At 42.1% G+C, this 9830-nt stretch overlaps 1 protein-coding gene across 5 annotated transcripts in view; it reads left to right on the top strand.

Moving 5' to 3' along the window:
* Nucleotides 1-9830, top strand: part of TENM2 (teneurin transmembrane protein 2) — a 1072759-nt gene that overhangs the window by 851661 nt on the left and 211268 nt on the right. The gene's annotated exons all lie outside the window — the stretch shown is intronic.

Raw genomic sequence — 9830 nt, 5'->3', positions numbered from 1 at the left:
ATTTCCTTCCTAATTTCTTGAAGAGTTCTGTATATTAATCTTCTGTATTCTGCCTCTGGTAACTCCAAGAAATTTTCCTCCTCTAGAAAATTTCTAGATTCTTTATTTTGGGAGCTTCCTGAAGCCCGCATGGATTGCCTCTTTATGTGATTTGATATTGACTGTTGTCCCCAAGCCACCAATAAGTTATTTATTTATTTTATGTTTGCTTACTATGTCCTAGCTTCTTGTTTTGTTTTGATATGGCCAAATAGGCTGCTTATATGAGCTAGTTTGATTACTGACACCTTTGAAGCTCTAATGTCCTGCCACCAGGTGGTTAGATGTGTTACTAGGTATGTGAGCTCAGGAGTCTGCCCACTCCTTCTGTATGGATTCAGCTCAGGTGTCCAGGTAGATAGCCACCACATGTGTGGTGTAGGCTCTCACTTACAGTCCTAGACAGGCATGGGTGATTGGTGTAGGCACAAGCATCTACCTGCAGCAAGGTGATACACTCTGAGCAAGGCAGGGTCTGATGGCTGCCCCTGAGTGTCCAGGAGGAAGGCATGTCCCTCTTCCCTAGAGCGCATAGGTGGGTGGATTTTGCTGCTGGACTATGAGCACTTAATGCTGTTGGCTGTAAGGACTGGGGGGCATCTCTTATTCATGGGCCCCTATTGCAGGTGGCTAGGTGGCATGGGTGGAGCCACAAGCCCTCAGGCCCCTGATGTGGTTAGGTGAGACTGTGCTTAATGGGCAGGGCAGTGTCAAATGTCAAGAACCTGCCACTTCGCGGTTCAAACAGTTGAAGTTAGAGTTCTGGTATATACCCTGTTGTACTGTGGTAATGAGGGCCTACACTGTTGAGATGGGCCCACACAAGTCTATGCGGGGGAAAAGTCACTCAAAGTCCATGGATCCCTTATGCGTGTGCTTAGGCAAAGGAGCTATGCCTACCCTGGGTTCCTGGCTTAGGGAATCTGGCCGTTTATTTTTTCCCCTGTTTGTTAATTTGTTCAGTCTCCAAGGCAGGGAGAATGGCTCTGGGCACATGACGGATCCTACTTCTGGTCCAGGGTACTCGGCAATTGCTGAAGCCAGTCCGGGACCCGGTGCAGAGCAGGGAGCGGGGAGGTAAATGGGAGAGAGGTTTTTCCCTAAGAGTGGTGTTTTTGGTCCGTGCAGTAGGCCATACATAAGTACTTATCTTTCGCCGGATCAAGGGCTATTTCTCAGTGGTTCTGGGTGGCTGTGTAGACTCTCTAGCTCTGGGTCTCTCCCAGGGTGGAAAACACGCCTCTCGAGCACAGCTGCTTGCCTGCCTCACCGGTCACCCATGAACTGCTCAGATCTGAAGGGCTCAGGCTCTCACCGGGTCAGGTCTGGCAACTCCTCACTGCTTCCAAAGCATCTCTCCTTCCCCCTGCCACTCAGTCCGGTTCCTCAACTCTGCCTTTGATGTTCAGGGCTCCCAGGTTGCCATATATAATCGAATCACTTATTTTTTGGGGTCTTTGTTGTAAGAGGGTCCACTGGAAGTGTCTGACTACTCCACCATCTTGGCCCCGCCTCGTTTCAAAACATATAAAGGCCACATGTGTTCCCAAGAGCTGAAGAAATGTATAAAAATTACTGTTGCTGTGTAATGCTGTGAATAGCATCACAGAAGCAGTGGCTCTCAGGATAGAAATCTATTCCTGAAGAATAGCCAGCCAACAGCAGCGTGAAGGCTGACAAGCTGTATTCTTGGACAGTAAATCTAAGGTCCTTAGGAGAATCTTTTCACTTATCTCTTGGTTAAACAGAACCCTCAGATGGTTGTCCTGATTCCCAAATAAATGGAAATGAGGTGTAATGACTGGAGCAATATTCTGAATTCAACTTTATTTGCGATAGATAAAAATATGTGAGGCAGAATAATCTGCAAGGCAGATTTATGCCAAGGTGCCTCCCGAGTTTGGTTAAGTTGAGAAAATATTAATACGAGGCTTCATTTCCAGGGTATGACTATGGCTCTATTTCCTTTATCACTTGTTTGGGGAATAGTTTCACTGTTTCCGTAAATGAATTATGGCAACATTTTCTGAAATGATTAGTTCCTAATGTGGCTATGGAAGGCTGTCATTTTGCTCAATATCAGTCTTATTTAACTGGTTGAAAATTTAGGTACATGCTTTTGAAATAGGCAATAGCTTCACATTTACATGAGCAATCTTCCGTAGAGTTAGAGTTGGAAGATCCTGTAAAATTGATCATTAGATTGTTGCCTCTAAAAACCCAGAAATCTCATCTCTAAGCTGGAGATGAACTAGCCAGAACTATCGTTTCTTAAACATCTGCTTCTTAGGGCAAAATGATCATCACCTCTGCGTGTTCACTGTGAAGCTCATGGAACAAGCAAAACTAGAAAAGTTTAATATGGAAGCCCCAACTCTGGGAGATGTGGGCTGGACTCGATCTTGCTTGCCAGGACACCAGGCTCAGTCCTTACCCAGAACCCGGGGGTGGTGGCCAGACTGTCACAGGATGATTACAGAATGCAGCTGAATACATCCCCTGATGCCCCCAACTCAAGCCTAAACCATGTCCACGGGACCCTAGACTGCAGTTTACCTGGATGGGACTATGACATTCACCCCAGCTTTGATATTGACCCAGACTCCCTAATACTATAGTAGATGCTCAGTAAACATTTGCTTCATGAAAGTAGGAATGGATGACCCATCTAACATTGCTTGGGACATTCATTAATCATTGTTAAATAAATGTAATACAACTGCCATTCCCTAAAGCAGGCTGCTCGTGGTTGCCCACATGAGAAGCAGCTAGAACACAAATCGACACCCGCAATTTGGAGGGAATGCCCATGTGATTTTGTTTTCTCTGACCATGATACCTTTGTGTATATGTCATGTCGCTCTCTGTCTGCAGACATGCTGACTTCTCCCTGTATATTCATTTCTGCTGCACTGGAAAATGACTGCCTGTTTCACTTAGGCCCACCCCACCCCAAGGCCCTGTTTAGTTCATTGTGCCTACACCAAAAACAACAACAACAAACAAATTGCTGTCGAGTCAGTTCCAACTCATGGCAACCCCATGTGTCTGAGTAGGATTGTGCTCCATAGCACATGCCTGTGACCTTGTGGAAACAGATCCCAGACCTCTGGGTGGGTTCCAACTGCCAGCTTTTCAGTTAGTAGCTGAGTGCTTAGCCTTCCAGTTGGTAGCTGAGCACATAACTATTTGTGCCATCCAGAGACTCCTATATTTTAAATGAGACCATCAAAATGTTACCCTCTAAATCTGGGATGAATACTTACAGCTGTTGTTAGGTGACACAGCAACAGACAAGATAGAGGTAGAAACACCTACAAGTCAGATAGGACATGTATCACCTTATTTAATCCTCAGAAGCATCCCATTATACGGATGAGTAGAAAAACTCAGAAAGGAGTGGTGACTACCCAAAGTCACACAGCTAGTAATAATCAGAGGTGGGATTCAAACCTAGGGCTGACCAGCTCTACTGAGCAGCATTGCCTCCTCGAGGTCTCAGAACTTCTTTCATATGAGGATACCAACCCTGTACATAAAGAAAGAAAGCTTAATCACTTTGTTTTCTAGCTGCCTGTCTCTCATTGGCATCTGAGTAGAGATTAGCCATGTTGGCACGGCTGGGTGGAGCCTAGTTTCAAGTTCTTGCAGCTCAGGGGCTGACTTGGGCTGCTGCCCTCCTTGACTTTCTTAATAACAGCAGAGGCCCAAGCTCCTGGACACCCTGCCCAGGTACTTGGCCTCCAGGGATATAGGTGCTGAGATAGGTACCCCACTACCCTGTGGCTGCAGCAATTTACAAAAGCCACCTTTGCTTTTTCTTATCTTTTTTAAGACAGTGAGTGTTCGCACATTTTTTGTACATTTTTCTTTTTTCATTGTTTTTAAAATTATAGAAGTTACACATGCTCATTTTAAAGTTTTTTTGTAAGTTTACAGAAAAAAAAATCTTTTTTTTCTTTTGCTATAAGAACATTAGTGGGAAAATTAGCACATTTGAAAGAGGTTCGTAGATTAGATCTAAAACTCATCGCCGTCAAGTCCTTTCCGACTCATGCAACCCTATAGGACTGAGCAGAACTGCCTCAGAGGGTTTCCAAGGAGCGGCTGGTGGATTCTAACTGCTGACCTTTTTGTTAGCAACCGAACTCCTCCCCACTGTGTCACCAGAGCCCCAGACAGTGTTGCATCAATGTTAATTTACTGTTTTTGATAACTGCGCTGTGGTTCCAAAACAATAATATCCTTGTTTTTAGGAGAAACACATTAAAGTAGTTAAATAGGTAAAAGGAGCACCATGTCTATAACTTACTCTCAGAAGTTTCAGGAAAAATATAGAGAGATAGATAAGAGAATGATACAGCAAATATGTGTAACATTTGGGGAATCTGGGTGAAGAGTGGAAAACCTAGTGGCTCAGTGGTTAAGAGCTACAGCTGCTAATCAAAAGGTCAGCAGTTCGAATCCACCAGGTGCTCCTTGGAAACCCTATGGGGCAGTTCTGCTCTGTCCTATAGGGTCACTTTGAGTGAAAATCAACTCAGCAGCAACGGATTTGTTTTTTTTTGTTGTTGTTTGGGTGAAGAGCATACAGGAATTCCTTGTGCCATTTGTGAAATTTTTGTCTAAATCGGAAATTAGTTCAAAATGAAACTGTTATGTATAAAAAAACCTGTTGCTGTCTGGCTGATTCTGACTCATAGCAACCCTATAGGATGGAGGAGAACTGCCCCATAGGGTTTCCAAAGAGCAGCTGGTAGGTTTGAACTGCCAACATTTTGGCTAGCAGCTGAACGTTTAACCACTGCACCACCAGGGCTCTGTTATATGTATATATGTATACACACATATATCTATGTGTATATATTAGTGGGGCAATATCTATATGGAGAAAGTGAAATCCTTCTTCACAAGTGGTCACTAACTGTTTAGCAGTGTGGATGGATGTCTTATGTTAAATCAGTTTGTTCAGCATGAATTCATCCTGTATACCAGCTAGCCATTAGGCTTCCTGATAACTTCCACAGTCCACTCACACACACACACACACGCACTCACTCACTCACTCACATACACACTCATGCATTCTCCATGGCATGTACCCAGGAATGACCCTCCTGGCTCACTCTGCAGATGTACAAGTAGACTAGAATGGGATGTCACTGAAGATGTCTTTGGGTCCAAAACTCTCTTATGTAGATAAAATCCTGAGACCTAGAGAGCAAGACTTGCCCAAAATTAGACAGCTATTCAGTAGCAAGGATGGGAGCTCATCATCAGAATATCTCATTCACAGCCCCCTTCTTTCCACAGAAGTTTTGAGGTTGTTAAGCATCAGGACTGGAACCCTTGACTTTGGGTTCTTAATCTAGAGACCTCCCCACTATGCTCCACCTTTCCTTGCTTGTTTATTTGTAAGATTTTACACAAAAGGTAAATTAAGTGTTTACTCATGTCTTTTCAAAAAGATTCACAAGGAAGATTCCTTTAAATAAGAAATTCCTTGTAAGTCTTTAAAAAGGTAGTCTTATTCTTTAAAAATTATTCCTTTTACATGCAGCTTTTAAGGGCAGATCTTCCTTAAGGCTCTCATTTCGCCCAGCAGTTGCAGGGGTTTTGTTAAAATAGCCATCAGATGGACAGGAAAGACTTGATCCCATTCGGCATCTATAGAGCGCCCATGGGTTGCCAGGTACACAGCACGGAGAACCCAGAGAAGAATCCACAGCTCTGCCTGACCTCAGTGTCTAGGGAGAGAGACTTAGGAAGACACACAAAATCGGTGACAGTGACTAACAGTAAGTGCTGCAGTAAAGTTAAGTGTAAATGCTATGGAAATACAAGAAAAGAAACTATTTGTTTGGTCTAGCACAGGGGGTGCCAGGAAAGGAGACCTTCAGCATGAAGGTGTATTTCAGTGCTAATCCATAAAGTTCAGGTGAGAGGCCATAATGGCTTCTAAAAGGTCTCACCAAAAATCAGTGGTGCCACCAGACCCTGACTCCCAGCTTTAAACATGTTCTCTTGGATACATCTATTCCAGAAGAATTCATCAGTCTCCGTTTCTCTCTCTCTCTCTCTGCACACACGAACATACATCCGTATCTATATCTATGTCACACACATACACAATTTGTTTTGTTTATTCTGGAAAATCCTCCACTTCAAAAAGAAAGCCAGATGCTTTCCTCTATAGTTTTATATTTTTTTATTTAAGGTAACCAGCTAGTATTTATTTTGCTATTATTATGTGTCAGGCACTGTGCTAAGCTTTCTTTGTGCACTTCCATTTATTATTGTTGCCATTTTACAGAAAAGGAACAGAGGCCCAGAGAGATTAAGCAAATTGCTGGAAGTCACACAGCAAGGAAAAAGCAGTCAGGATGTGAATCCAGTCTGTCTGGCTCTAAAATCTACTTCATCGCTTAGCTGCACTGCCTCATTTAGTGGGCGGGTCATGAGAGAGGAGCGTATGAAACTGTAAGAGGGGGTGTGGCTAGTAAGAAGGTAGCCTGTATGAATGGGTTCCAGTTGTCATTGAGTCAACTCCAACTCATGGTGACCACATGTGTGTCAGAGTAGAATTGTGCTCCATAAGGTTTTCAATGGCTGATTTTTCAGAAGTAGATTTCCAGACCTTCTTCTGCGATGCCTCTGCGTGAACTTGAACCTCTAGCCTTTCAGTTAGCAGCCAAGTGCGTTAACTGTTTATACCACCCAGGGTCTGTACATACTAGTAAACACCAGAAAGCCAACCTGTTGCCGTCAAGTTGATTGCGACTGTAAGCGACCCTGTAGGACAGAGTAGAGCTGCCCCACAGGGTTTCCTAGGAGTGGCTGGTGGATTCAAACTATCGACCTTTTTGGTTAGCAGCCAAACCCTTATTAGCAGCTGAACTCTTAGTATATACTGGTAGTAGCAGCTGATTTACTCAGGCCACTGTCCTGAAGTTGGGCTCTAGTAAAAGAAGGAGAATCCTAGTACTGTTAAAAAAAAAACTAACTCCTGAGACTTCTTCTCTGACCTCCTCCAGAGCAACTACGCTCTGGAGGCCTGTGCCCTTGCTCATCTCCAACGTCCACATTTGGCTTGACATTATCCACATCTGTTTAGGTTTTAACTGTAGATTAGAGGGCTCTTGAGTGCTGACTTCCTGCTTCTTTTTCATATCCTGTGATTAACCTAGCAACCCCTGAAAACCCGAAAAAGGTGAAGGAAAACCCATCTTAAGTTTAAAGACAAATAATTCCTTTAAAGGTCTTTTTTTTTTTTTTAAGTGCATTTACTTAACTTGTTGCCACACTGTGATTGCTGGGGTTGCTTTCAGTCCCTACCAGAGGCCCCCAAACTATGCTTCCCCAGGAGCTTCATTGTTGTTGTTGTTTTATCCCATCCCTTTGTGAGTCCTTTTTGTTTTGAGGTTTTTTTTTTTTTTTTTGGTCTGTCAGAAAAGCAGCAGTTTCAAGTAAAAATTAGTTTCAAAGTTATATTAATCAAAGCTTCTGATCAGCTTGCTACAACAAATGATTCCCCTTGGACAAGTCATTATTTCAGCAAAACTTTCACATAAATAATAGTCTTACCCTTAAGACTCTCTTACACTATTACAGGTAATCATAACGATAGCTATTTTTTATTTAGTACTTATTTTGTGCCAAAAGCTATTCTAAGAGCTTTGTGTGGATTGGCTCATTAAACTCCTCATAACAACCCTATGAAATAAGTAATAATAATATCCCAATTTTACAGATGTGGAAACTGAAGCACAAAGAATTCATGCACTTAGCAAGTGTCAAATCGAAGCTGGAATTTGAACCTAGGCGGTCTCAGCCCAGAGTCTCTGCTGTTAAACGCTATGCTATATTCCTCCCACTGAGTAGTCAGTGTTCATTAGAAACTCTTGTTGTTGTTAGTTGCCTTCAAGCTGCCCCAACTCATGGAACCCATGCACAATGGAACGAAACACTGCCTGCTCCTGTACCATCCCTGTAATCGGTTGTAGATGGGGCCAAGGTGATCTGTAGGATTTTTATTGGCTGATTTTTAGAAGTAGATCACCAGACCTTTCTTCCATTAGAAACTCTAGCCAACATAAAAATGTTTAGGAAAGAAACATCTGGTCCCCAGCTGAAGATCTGAACCACTCAGGGCATCTAGTTATATGTACTTTTCTTCTTAAAGATGTTACATGATGGAAGCTTCCAAACTTCCCTCAGGAGCCCATTCCCAAGTTTCATTATTCTACAGGTCAAGAAGTTCTTCTTAAGGTCTAAACCAGTAATTTTCCTTGCTTTATTTTATGCCCCTGTTAACTTTTTTTGACTTCTTATTTGACCCTCTATTGAGTTGAAAAACAAATTAATCATCACTTCACTTGTTAAAGAAAAAAGGAAAAACAACTTCACACTCTCAAGTCACTCTGTGGTTTTAGAACTTAGATATGGAAGACCTTCAGGGATCTAAAACTGGCACTTATCCATTTTACAGATGGGGAAGCTGGAACCAAGAGAGCTTATGAGGCTTGTCTTGGTTGAGTAGATAGATAGTAGCAAAACCAGGTCTTCTGACTCCCAGGTTCATGTCTGTCTTCAGCAATTTTATAACTTCTTCTTATCCAAACGCTTTGCAATGTCCGGTGGCCAAATATGGATACATTTTTTTCCAGAAGAGTCCCTCTACTGCTGAATACAGAGGGGAGCTTGTTCCCCATCTTCTACCCATCCAGCTTGAAAACATTTTCAGATACATGGGACCACAAAAGTAATCGACTGACCCAGAAGTAAAAAGCCCCCAAAACAGAAATGACCTTGATTCTTTCTGCATTTGGTTTCAATTGGTTTAGAAATTCTCAAGAAGATAGGAGAATGAATAAAATGTGATTATATATTTCTTGCTAAGTTTAGAATCTATTTGAAAGAATCACAAATGACCTTTATAAAACTAGTTTCCACCTAGGTTTCATTCCCATTTTAGAGATGCAGAAAATGAGGCTCAGAAAGACCAATTAACTTGCTTTTCTTGTGTGACTCCTGGTAGCTCCTGGTTTTCCCTTAATTCTGTGATTGCAAAGGAAGCCACCCCTTGAAGTATAGGAGGCACTGGTGGTTCATTGTTAAGAAGAAATTCTCTTTTAAAATAGGTATTTCCAGAACTCCTATTATTAAGAATGCTGCGTATAGGCAACTTGTATTTTCAACATCAGAAAACTGACACATTAACTTCACCAAAAGAGGTGTGGTTTTCTCCGTGGTTCAAGACCTCTCCCTCTAATTCAAGGAAGGGGCCACCACCAACATTAGGTCAACCTGAGATCGAGTCACAGTGTTCTATTGAGTTGTTTTACTCTGTACTGATTTTTGTTCAGAGTTGCTTCTACTTTTTTTAATTTTTTTTAATTTATGAAAATGTCTGAGCATGTTGGACTTGTTTGTGGCTGGAAAGAATAATTAAAGCCTGCAAGAATTAAATCTGGGGCCAAATTAATACCACCCTGTCCTCCCCTGCTGATAATTTTTACATCCTAGTCACATTCAGGGTAGTTGGGAGCTTTGCATGTACTTATCAAATTCTCAGCACTTATTATATTTAATCAGTAAAGAGCAATCATAGAAATTTTAAAAAGCATTGAGCGAAGATTTCAGATGCCCTGGGATATAAGTTTATAGCTTTGTTATTTAAAACATAAATGTTTTAAGCCATGACTTGAAGAGATATTTACCATGAGTTTAATCTTTACGTGTGTGTGTGTGTGTGTGTGTGTGTGTGTGTGTGTGTGTGTGTGTGTGTGTGT

This window comes from Trichechus manatus, unplaced genomic scaffold (assembly GCF_000243295.1).
Source record: "Trichechus manatus latirostris isolate Lorelei unplaced genomic scaffold, TriManLat1.0 scaffold00011, whole genome shotgun sequence".
In the NCBI taxonomy this organism is placed as follows: Eukaryota; Metazoa; Chordata; class Mammalia; order Sirenia; family Trichechidae; genus Trichechus; species Trichechus manatus.
This window is presented reverse-complemented; position numbering and strand designations above follow the sequence as displayed.